Raw genomic sequence first — 12,737 nt, 5'->3', positions numbered from 1 at the left:
GAGATAATATATTCCAAGTTCTACACCTGGAGTCCCCAAAACCCCAAAATATAGCCTCCAGTCAAACTGGTTTTGCCCTGGCCTTGTTAAAAAATTACACTGTGAAGAAAATACTTTATTTCACCCTGCATATAGCGACAGAATGTTTGTTTTCCATTTAATATTTTGCAAAATCTATTCAATATAATTATTTGCATTAAATACTTCGGGTTTTCAGTAATTCAAACTGTAGTGACAGGACAAGGAGTATTGGGTTCAAAGTGAAAGAGGGGAAATTTTTAGATTAGGTACACAGAATAAATTCTTTATTGTGAGGGTGGTGAGCCACTGGGACAGGTTATCCAGAGAGGTTGTGGACGCCCCATTTCTGGGAGTGTTCAAGCACAAGTTGGATGGAGCTTTGAGCAACCTGGTCTAGTGGGAGATGTTCCTGCCAGTGACAGGAGGGTTCAAAATAGATGATCTTTAGGACCCCTTCCAACACACAAACCTTCCTATGAGTCTATAATTCTATAAAAATACTTCAAGAATCTCCTTGTGATTAAAGTGTGATGAGACTGTCCCTTTAACTGACTCTCAAATCTACCATTATTTCTGCAATATTAATTTTTTAAGTGGTAGCACTTCTATTATCCCGGGTTTGCAGTCACAGCAGCTGTATTATCAGTTTCACTTAAGTGTTATTAGTCACAAAATGCTGATATCACCAAAGCCCTGTGGTAAATGAAACTCTCTTACAGTATCACTAGTTTTACATTGGAGCATTTACAAATCAAAGATAAAACACTCAGTAAAAAAATAGAACTAAACAAAAACCAACAACAAATCAACCAAACTCTCCTCCTCCCTCCAAAATACAAAGATCTACCCCTGAAAGCCCAACAAACACTCAAATATATGAGGAATGAAGATCCTGCAAGAAAAATTGCATAGCTTCAAGATGGAACTAAGACTGACCTTCATCACAATGACATAACACTTGTGCCTATCACCCTGTGTGACTTCAAAACTGCCCAGAGTGGAAGATGTAAAACAGTCTCCCCTGCATATCTCCCCAGAGTGCGCTGCAGCTGAACTAAGTAATGTCTCAACTATTTTCTGAACCTACCCAAGATAGGAGTTGAAATCCATCCAGGTCCAAAAGGCTGCAGCAACTTCAATCAAGGTTCCTGTGTTCCCCTGGCAGCACCTTTCCCATGGGCCCAGGGCAGTTCTGGACATGAGTGCTGCAAAGGAGACAAAGGCCCTGGGAAGGTCTGGAAATTCTTAACTTACCTACATCTTCTATTTTTAATGTGCTGAACAAACAGTTTGAATTACCTACAGGCCTTATTCTAGCATAAATCTGCATTGCAGCCCAATGCTGCAGCCATGGCTTGGGGGCTGGATTTCAGAGGTTTCTTAGTATTTTGGGGGCAATATCTGGAATGACCTTTCAAAAGGTAGTGAACAGAAAATACTACAACCTTGCTAAAAGAATAGTTTTTCATGTTTAGAGAAAAGACAATTAGGATTTAAAGGTGTGAGTTTGTAAGTGGTATTCCCAAGGGGATGTGTGATTTCTGTTTGTTGTATGATTGTTTTATACCATATTTACATTGGCCGGGAAGGAATTCCCATTTCCTTTTCTCCCTTGATGTATATCTTGGCCTCTACATTGTTTATTTATTTTCATTCCTTTGAAGCATTTAGTCACTGGCCATGGCTAGAGACAGGTGAATGGATGCACTAATACAGGTTCAGGGTGCTTGCATGGCTTGTGGTCCTCCCACAGCATCAAACCCATGTGCCATTTTGGCATCAAAATCCATTGCCCTCTTTCCCAAGGTTGCACTGGCAGAGATTTTTCAATGTTTATATTTTGCTTCCCTCTGCAGTGTATTTAGCCCCACAAATCACCTGTTGTGACAAAGACTGTGGATGATGGTAATGCCTTTAGTTGACCTCTTCATTTTCTTGTCACATTAATCATCATGACTCTTAGCCTTTTTCTGTTGGCCCTAAGTTTGCTGCAGAGTTATAGGGACTATTCAGAGTGGATCAAAATACAGAACAGCCTTTTGTTTGCCTGCAGTTTCTGGAAACACATCATGTCTTGACACCACAAAATCTGTTCAAGAAACCCCTATACTTACGCAACATTACTCCTGGAATCTGATTCATGGTATCCTCATAGAAAGTATAAAACTGTTCTATTTTTAATAAAGGTGACTTAAGTGAGTTTGAAATACAAAAAATCTCTGAGAATCTGGACTAGTCAAGTAGGGCAAAATTGATGTATTTGTTATTGCTACTGCTTTGGCTGTCTTACAGAACTATAACAAACGACACTGACCTTAACAAAGACAACAGGACTTCAGTATGAGATACAGAAAATGATGAAAAAAAGAAAATATTTTGTCACATTTTGGTAGGAAATATGTGATTAGAATCTTGTCCCTGCTGAACAATATTAACTGTGGGCTCCTAATGCGCTCTGGCTGGAGCTGCAATAAACTCTGCTCGTCTTTGTGACTGGAGGCTGCACAGTCCTTTTTAGAAACTGTGGGTGCAGTACATGTAGTTGTCTCACAGAAGGGGATACTTAGGCTCAGAAAGCCTACATTTACATTTGCCAAATTTGCAAAGACTCCCGTAGCAAGGCCTCAAAAAGGTTCTCAGAGCTTCCAGATGCTATTTGACTACTGCAGACACAAAGCTACACTTCCTATGATTTAAGCCAATAATTACACCAAGGATATGTTTATCAGCAAGAATCAGTCAAGGTTTTTGTGAGTTTATGTCTCAGTAGATGCTAACTGACATTTAGAGACTTACTATGGTAATTTGCCATTAGAATTTTACTGAAAAATACAACAAAGACTATAAAAAACATGTACAAATAGGCACAAGTATATACACTAGAGTAAAAATTTCATGTTACGAGACAGAAGTGGGCAGTTTTAATTTATGATAACTGAAGGAATCTGAGATTACTACTCACAGGATTTCCTTCTTTCATAAGATCACAGTAGTATAAATAGAGGTGACATATTGCTTCACTGAGAGCTATAAACTGCAGGTCTGTCTTATTCAGTGGTTTGCAGATGGGAAAATGTAGGAGTTGAGGCAAGGAGCTGCAGACAAATCTTAATGTCTGCACAAGGTTCCAGGCCTTAAGGTTTCGGAAGTCTATTTTTAAACTTGGTTTCTTTGAAAAACCGAGACCTACGACTAATGCTTGTCGTTATGGTATAATGATCTATCTTCTTGCCAGAGTATTTGGGGATTACATTTCACAGAGAAGCAGAGCTATCTGCCAGAGATTGCTCTTCATGTTTGTATCTGTTTTCTCTCTTTCCTAGTAAATTCTGTAGCCTTCCATAGTTCCTAGGGCATTAAAACCAACTGTGCAAATGTCTCCTTTTCCAGATTTCAACATATCTGTCTCTGCCCAAGCTGACTCTTCTGGCAGACTGATCATGGAGCTTGGTGTATCAGGAGCCAGCATCCTTCTGATGCTGGTGTTCAAACAGCTCCTTGCTGGGCAGCTTGCTTAAGTCTGCCCAAATGGTCTGGGTATCAGCAAAGATCACTGAAAGACTGAGCTAATACAACCAACTTCAAGAGAAAACTGTGGGAAAAAAAAGGAAAAATGCCCCCTGTTCAAGGATACTTGACCAGATACCATTCCACAAACAATGCCACCACCAAAGACCTCTGAGCAAAGGAAATGAATCTTCACTGCCCTGATTTAACGATAAACTTCCAATTTCACCTAGTTCTAGATAGGGAGGAGGTATTAGTGCATTAGTATTCAATATGTTCTTATACGCAATTTTATGCTATGAAATCAGAAGATTGCGTGTCTTCTGAGACAGGTGACAGCCCTCCCAACCCTCTGGAGTAGAGAGCCAAAGAGCTCTGTGAATGACAAAAGACCTCTGTGGGTAGCATATGATCCACATTTTGTGTGTGTGATATGGCAAATGCATGAGCTGCCTACTGGCTATGAAAATACTTGGAAAATTTTTCACATATGGGGGCTTAAGCATATGATTGCACCATAACATGATAAGTTACACATGTCTGGGCACTGAACAATTTTGATTGTGATATTCAGGTGCATATTAGCCCTGAGGTCTCAAATCCTTTCCATGAGGTGATGCATTCCTCCAATCCCAAAGAGCTCTCCACTGTGAATCAAATACCTCACAGTGATGAGGGCTATTTTTCCATGGGTTTATTTATAGAAAGGAATTATTGTATCACATGTTTTATCTATCAGTTATACAGTCTGACTGAGAATGATGCTTCATGTATAAGACAGGTAGATCCACCTTCTGTTATTCCCTCACAAAAGAGATGTAGACAAATGTGCTTCGTAACTGTGACTATAAACCACTTGAAAAAAGGATTTGAAGCAGCCAGGAGGAGAAATGTAACAGAATATAAATGAGAGAAGAAGATTGGTGAAAAGCACAATCAATATGTCCTTACCATCTTGGCAGTTTTAGGGTCTGAAATACAAGTTTCTCTGGTTTTATTCTCTCCCTTGCTTGACACACAAAGGTTTGCAGCAGTAAAAGTAGAGCTAGGGAGAAAGAAACTGTATGCAGATAAGGAGAAGGCTTCTGTATGATAGAAGCATTGCAGACTTGATCTACTCCTTATCTGCAAGGAAATAAAATGAACAGGAGGATGCATGCTAAATTTGAAACAGGGTTCAGACTCCTTCCAATTTAAAAGAACTTTCCATATTAAATGGTCTGTTCAGACTTGGAGATTACTTTGGATGGAAAGAACTAGAGAAACACTCTTGCTACATTTTAAAATATTCTTACTGCATTGGTTTCAAAACTCAGAAAGAAAGCTGAAACTTGTGTGTAAAATACCCCTCAAAATACCTTAAGAAGCTAAGTGGAGTGGATTTAGCAGTGGTATAAAGTGATCAAAAATAGCAATTAAAAAAACTGCAGGGAAGAGAAAGTATTAGTATTTCTTGGTTTTTCAAGACCTTGTTTTAACAATTTGCTTAATAGTCTGCCTACATTTAGACACATAATTTGAGTAAATTGGGTCTAAATGAAATAGCTGGCAACAAACAGCAAACTGTGTTTTCAGAAATACATCAACAGTTTTTTAAGATGGTTGTTGTTAGTCACGGCAGAGTAGCTCGCTGCACTTCTCAGTCTCCTCAGTTTATTCTGTATCGTGATTTGATTCTGCAAAAGTCATTGGGCTCCTCTACCTGCTTGCCTAAAGAAGCAGTTCACATATTTCTTCATGCTCCAAATTCAATCTTTTGCTCTTGTTCAATGGAAGGCTGAAAAATCAAAATAATTACAATTTCACACAGTGTTAGTACAAAACTTTATGGCACCGGGACTAAATCTGCACTTCTGCAGTCAATTGTGGCCACATTAGGGCCATTATCAGCTCAAGCAGTTACTGAAAACACTAAAATAAAGTTTCACACTGCTTGCTCTGCTGATGTGTTTACCAGGCTCTAATATCTCCTCCACATGAATCCAGATATTTGGGATGTTACATGGTCATAAAGAAGGAAAACCGAGAGAACAAGAACTACCTCCTTCCCCACTATCCTGCCCTCCCCTCACTCTCCCCCTCTGATCTTAGTGAGCTTCTTTTAGACAGGGGTGTAAAACCAAATTTAGTTTTTGGTTACGCTGGTGTGTATCTGATTAAACCCACTGCCATCATGAGAGATACTCTGGTTTTACACAGTTATAGGAGATAGTAAGTTTTGGCAACAACCCTTATGTAGCACAGTGTAAACAGCTTGCTTTCGTGCAAACAAATTACAAAATTGTGTATAGAGTAAGAGAATCCCTGCTTTTAAGCTGTCGTTCTCAGGAAGAGGAATTAAGTCATCCAGCTTGGATGTGTGTAATCCTCTTGAATTCTTCAAATTTACAACTTTCTATTGCTATGTAAACTTGACTTGCCTTGTAGAGATGCTGTTCTCTAATTGTTTGCTTTTTGATGATATAATTTTAAAAGATCATACCGTATCTAGTCATCTTCACCATCTGATGCAATTTAAGGAAAAGAAAAAAGACCATTAAATATAGTTAACACAGCTTGGCTCTGTCTTCTTGTTACTCCCCTACAGGCAATGGAAAAGGAGCCCAGAAAACAATTTGTTTATTATAAGCAGGTCAGTCCTCGGGGGGATTCATGGAATCACGCAGTGGGAGAGGACAATCATGGCACTGAAATGGTGGGTAATTTTATTTGTTCCACTTGATGGTCACAGTGGCATCATGCTGGCCAATTACTCTTGAGTCAGCAGGTTTCAGAGGTTAAGACCCCCTTGTGGGTTGCAGCACTGCAGGCAAAGTATTCAGGCCAGATTGAAACCGTTTCAACAGCAGAGACGCCAGCCGCCTTCTCCCTTGGAGTTCTCCTTTTTCAACTGTGTACGAGACATACATGTGATAAAATAGGCATGTCTCTAGCATCGAGACAGCTTAATTATTGAGAGTGGAAAAAATGCCAACTTCAGATAAAGAAAGGAAGAAAATCAGCCAGAGAGACAGGCTATGCCGAGGAGGCATGAAGCGAACAAATATTGCAAACTTCGACACCAGGTTCCAAAGGAAAGATCATGTCTGGGAATAATCCTCATGCCAATAGACTGCTAGTGTTTCAAGGCTGCTGAACCTTTAACAATTTCATCACATTTTTCTCCAGTGGAAATGTTTCAAGCTACTTCTTCAGTGATCTGTAATTCTAAGGGGAAAAACAGCAGCAAAGCATTTGCTTTACCAGTACAACCTGCCACAAGTGATTGGGCAGAGGCGGATATGAAAACCAAGAGAGCAGAAATAATGTGTGCGAGGGGATTGGGCAGGAGACTTGTCCAGGACAGGCTGAAATTGTTCCATTAGGCTGAGATGAAATTCATTAAGTGACTCACATTTCATTTGGATTGGGATATGGGAAGCAAGGAAGTGGCATTTTATCCTCTTAATGATAATACTACTGTTATGATCTCAGAAACAGGGGAGGTTTCTCAGGCTTAAGCTCTGTTGTGTATGTGACATTTCAGGCTTAAAACATCTCAAGTGTATATTTCCTGTCAGAAATATTATGCTGTGAGAGCTATTCAGTTTCTGAAGGATTCACTGGAGAGTTAAGACCCATGCTTTAATGTTTTTTTGGCTAACATCATGCCAGTTTGCAGTTTCTGGAAAACATCTCAAGAATCTCAGAACCAAGACATAGATGTATTATTATGATGAATAGTGGTGCTAATTTATCCAGAGCCTACTCTTGAGAGACCGAAATGATTAGTGGGACTCTGATGTCTTGCTCCACAAAACTGGATCGATGATTTTTTAAGCTTAATATAAATGTCAGGCTATTTGAATTTGCAGAAAACTTTGGCATGTAGTGGAATGAGACCAAATGTATATGATCAGGGTTTTATTTTTAATAATTTTAATATTAGGAGTAATTTTTCCTTCTTCAGCAATAGGAGGTTATGAGAAAACTTTGATTATGACAAATCCTCCAACTAACTTTTTCACATCAAGATACATTTTGATCTGTAAAATGCTGGTGCATTGCTTTTTTTTTGGAAGAGATTTCCCAGTGAAAGGGGGAATCCAAAGCAGGAAGTTTTTCTAATTCTCTTTATTCATCTAGCACCACTTTATATGACACAAACACTGGAAAAGTTTCACAATGGAAAGTCCTCACACTATGGCTGTAGAAATCCATGTGTCTGGGCATCAAAAGCGAAGGAAAGCCCAGCTCAAACTCTTGTAAATCAGGTACCTTTTACACTGCAGTGATTTCAACAGTGGAAGAAAGTTAAGCACACACTTGCTTAAACTGCTTTCTAAGCTCTAGTGGCTCTGAGTGTTCAGTCATTGTTACAGATGTCTAATGAACAAAGGGCATGTGAGGCTTCATTAAAAAAAAATTAAGATAATAACTTTAACATCTTAATAATGATCTATTTTGCATCCAAGGAATCTTTCTATTTGAAAGTTCAGAATGTGAAACAGAACCTATGAAACAGATCAGAACCAGTCTTTTCCAGTTGTGTTTAGCTGCTTGAGCCACACATTCACTTCTGCCTAAACAGCTGTCAATTAACCCCTGCATGACACATGCAGAGGCAGAGTCTGTACAGTTCAGAGGTAGTCCTACTCTGAGCTGCATCTAAAACACTACTCCATCTTCCAGATTTTGCTCCTGCCTATTTTACAACCTTGGATTCCAAACCAGGGAAGATGTTAGACAAAGAACCAATGGCCTGAAGAAAGAGCTCTGGGAGGATGGAAACTAGAGGAAATATATAGTTTCTCTTTCCCCTGCCATGAATAAAATACTAAATAGGATATATACTTTTTATTCTTTACACTAGTGGAACAAGTGATATTCCTAAGAACAGTAGAATTTCTTTGGTTTAATTGAAAACACTGCTTTATTAAATGTGTATGCTTAGAGATGATTGTCAGTGATGGTATAGAGCTTGTTGTGCTTTGGATGCCCTGGAAAAAATAAGGTATAATTAATTGTAAAGACTCAAGTTCATTTTAATGGCCAATATTTTCCACTTTGGTTGAAGAAGCTCTCTTTATGAGACAAAAGATCTGAAGGAATAACTGATACACGCAGCAAATTTATAAATCAATAAAAGAAGGAATGGGGACGTCTTGCTGCTCTACTGAAACAGGCTTAAATAGATTGTGTACCAAGTTAAAATAAAAGATGAGTAGTGAATTTGCCTAATTTACCCAAATCAAAATAAGAAACTTATTTGTCTCTTAATGGTTTTTACCATAAATAAATCATAATCAGAAATAAGACATGAGAATATATTTTTAATGGTAGGAACCTGTATTTCAACATCCAGCTTGATGCCTATTTCCAATGCTTATTTAGTAATCTTGCCTAATACTATGATTTTTTCTGGGACCTGGAAGATGGGGTGATAACAAATATGTCAATGAGGCATAGAAAGAAAAAAATGCAGTAGTTCGTGGGATTTCCAATCTTCTCATACACTTCTTCTGAAAGATTCTGTAAGATTTCATCATTTACTTCACTCAAATAAAATAGCATATGTTGTGATTAAATACATTAAGAACCTTCCAGGCAACCATGAAATAAATGTCTGTACAAAATTAATCTTTTAAAAATAATATACTGTACAAATTATTGGGGTAAAATATGTCACACAGAAAAGATATTTCAGCCCTTAGGTGTATTCATGAATATGCAGAAACAACCTCAGATGTGGAGAGTCTCAGCAATTTGTTGTAAACATGTGTCCTTGTGTATGGATTTTCATGTATGCACAGGTATAGATTGATAAAGATCTAGTGAACTAAATGCTTCAGGGGAAAACAATTCAGGACTTCAATAAATTTCACTTGGAAGACTTATTTTTGAGACTTCTTGAAGTCAGGTTGATAACAAATGGAATAGCCCATCTCCTACACATCTCAGACAAATCTGCACCTAGTCCTCTCTGTAAATGTCACTTATTAGGGACTTCACTGCTATGACAATAAAAAGAATGAGAAATCTTGCCTTGCAAATTAAAACCTCCGTGAATAGCTGGCAAAGGAGAAAATACATGATTAGTCATTGCTGAAATGCCTCTTCATGTGAGGGGAAAGCACATGATTTCACATCCAGTCACACTGCTGCCACACACACCCATCAATGCTGTTGTACCTCAACAGAGTGAAAACAAGGCTAGAATTTAGAAGGCTTCAGTAACTTGAATTAAGACCAAATTAAAATTTGGGATTCAACTGAATTTGAAGTTCCATGGCTGGAACAATAAATACATTTCATAAATCTGATCCCAAGTAATTTAATTTTTTCTCTAGGGCTTTTTTGTTCACATGAAAGTATAATGCCCCCCCCCCCCCCAACTTTCCTTTTTATTATGTTTTTTTAACGATAGAATTGCAGACTTCTTGGTGATGGAAGGGATATTGGAGATTGTTCCATTGAAGACCCCTGCTCAAGCATAGTCAGCTAGAGAAGGTTTCCCAGGACTCTATCCAGCCAGGTTTTTAATGTCTCCAAGGATGAACGCTCCACAGCCTCTCTGAGCAACCTGTTCCAGTGCCAGTGTTGGATTCCAATTATATCTTTACAGCTGCCTGCAATAAAAGGTAAGGAGGTATAAGACAATATTGACAGGTGTCTAGAAAGAAGTTATCCTCTTGCTCCGATTCATGTCCTGCTGTGAGCATTTGTATCTGGTTAGTCCTGGGAACTTCCTGGATTAGACATCACCCATCTGGTCAAATCTGAATCAGTTTTTCCCCTTCAAGTGGTCCAACCACTTCTGCAAGTCATCCAGGTGCAAAAAGGAAAAAAAAAAGGAGGTTGGACTCTGGACTCTGACTCACAGTCCAGTGAGATGGATTTAAACCTGTATTATACATAATGGGAGGGCTTAAATTTGAATTTACAGGTAGACCTCCAGGCGCCTTCCAAATTTGCTATTCAAGCTAGCATGCACAAGGCTAGGTTTTAGGTAGACTAGCATTTAAGTGTGGTTTTCTTCCTGAAAGCTTCTGAAACCCTTTTAAAAATAGCAGTAGAAAGGTGGAAAGGTTTTGCTGTTAAGTCACTGCCTGCAATTCTCTTCAGGTCTGCTCTCCTGTGAGTTTTCCACATAAAAATTGCAGAATGACAGCTACCTGTGGAATGGAGCAGCCTGAAGGACAAGCCACAGGGACAGATGCAGATCACCTGCTGTCCTGTCCTTTCTCTGAAACACATGTAACATGTTGCAAACCACACCATTTCCACGCTGCCTCTGGAAAATGCTTTCTTGACAGAAACACTTTTGACCTTTGGCCTATAGAAAGTAGATGTAAAATAAAATTTGGGATTCAATGTCTCCAACTAGACTCTGAAGCAAATTCCCACATTACAGTGGCTTTTTTCCCCTTTTGTAGGAGAGGAAACCTACTGAAATGCACCTTGTTTGTAAGCCCAAGATTTCCTCTGTAGCAAAGTGAGATGGCTCACTAACGTTTTGCCCTGACGCGCAGTGCGAGTGTAACCAGATGTGCACCTAGAGACTGGGACACTGGGGTACACAGGGAATGTGTACATCCACCCTGTCCTGTGGCTAGAGCCTTGAGAATTGGCTTTCCTGTTAGCCATTACCCCCTGACCTTTCCAGCATTTGTCTGGCATGTTCTGCAGGCACTGCTTAGTGGGGAGCCAGAAAAGAGAAGACTGTGGCTATTCACTGGAACCTGGTGCTTTGAAAACTCCAGCATAAAACTGGCTCTGCACTTGGCAGCTGAATACTGATTGTGGGCCTTATGGGGTGAGAGGTTATAATTCACAGCTCCTGGGCTGAGGTGTGGATGAAGGAGGGTTGAATTTGTGATGATTATCCCTTGTGTGTAGAAGAAGAGTCTTATCTCACAGAGTTATCTCTCTTAAAAGGTGGACTGCAGAGCTGCATGGCTCAGATTTCCCTTTTTCAGAGCATCTGTATAGAGGTAGGATTCTTATATTGATCTTGATTTTCCAGAGGGTTTTAGAGTGTTTAGAAAATGTAAAACTTCATAGTTTCGTGTGAATTCTTGCTTCAGTGCAGGTTGGGAATAGGTCTGATGTGATGCTGTGAGTGCTCTGCAGAGCTGTATTGCTCACACCTGGTAAGACCAGTGTTTCCTGAACACATCAGATTTCCTCAGCACACATGATATATTAATGTGCACAGGAACATACCTAGCTCTTTGCTCTGCTGAGGCTTGCTGAACATATAGGAGAAATCCAGCCCCAAAACCTCAGCTGTGTCTCAATTTCATCTAGAGAAAGAGGATAATGCAGATGCATGGTAAACTTACACAGGGACATTGTAGTCACATGCTGCCATTAAAGAGTCAGGGAAAAGTCTGAGTAAAACTAAAAACTATCTATATTCCATAAGCATAAAGAAGATTTCTTGATTTAATATCCATAAGGAAGATTTCTTAATATGGCAACTATGTGCCAGTGTATTGGCTCTGGAAGCCAGTCCACAGGCTGGTTCACTGAGCCATGCATTTTATGTGGCTCAGAAGCCGGAACTGAATGGAAAAGGGAAGTGGAAACAACATTTTTTTTTTTCAGTGTTGAGAATCTCAGAAACCCTCCAAGGAGATGCTACTCCCAGTGAAAGTTTTCTGTTTTTACAAATGTAATCCAGTAGGCTGTTGCCTGCAACACTAAGACAAAAGATCACATTAAATGGTGAAGACCTTCACTATGGTGTTCTCCCATGCCTTCATTCCTTGCTTTGGTCAGCCAGAGAACAGGTTCCTGTGGTAATATTTGTCATGACCTCGGGGACTGTCCCCATTGAAGCCTTTCTGAAGGAAGCAGTGCCAATATTTCTCTTTGAGAATTTTCTGCCATTGCAGTCTGGTTTTCAGCTGCTTGAAGGTGACTACAAGTCCACTGGTTACACTTGATTGCTGTCAAAAGTATTTTTTTTTCTGGGTAACTATGGGAACAAGAGATGCTTTGTATGTTTTCTTTTTAAATGAAAAGTAAGATTTTGGAATAGAGAGAATGAAAATGTGCCTCATATTAATAATACTGCTCAAAAAATAAAGTATCATTTACAGTGTCATTTTAATTCTATCTCTGCTTATGTACAGAAAATGTTTCCATGTATATGTCTCTATTTATGTGTATGTGTATGTATGCATACACATATATGTCTAAAAGGTTTTGTTTAACTTGAAAGA

This window comes from Fringilla coelebs, assembly GCF_963513975.1.
Source record: "Fringilla coelebs genome assembly, chromosome: 1".
Lineage (NCBI taxonomy): Eukaryota > Metazoa > Chordata > Aves > Passeriformes > Fringillidae > Fringilla > Fringilla coelebs.
Note: the sequence above shows the minus strand (reverse complement) of the source record.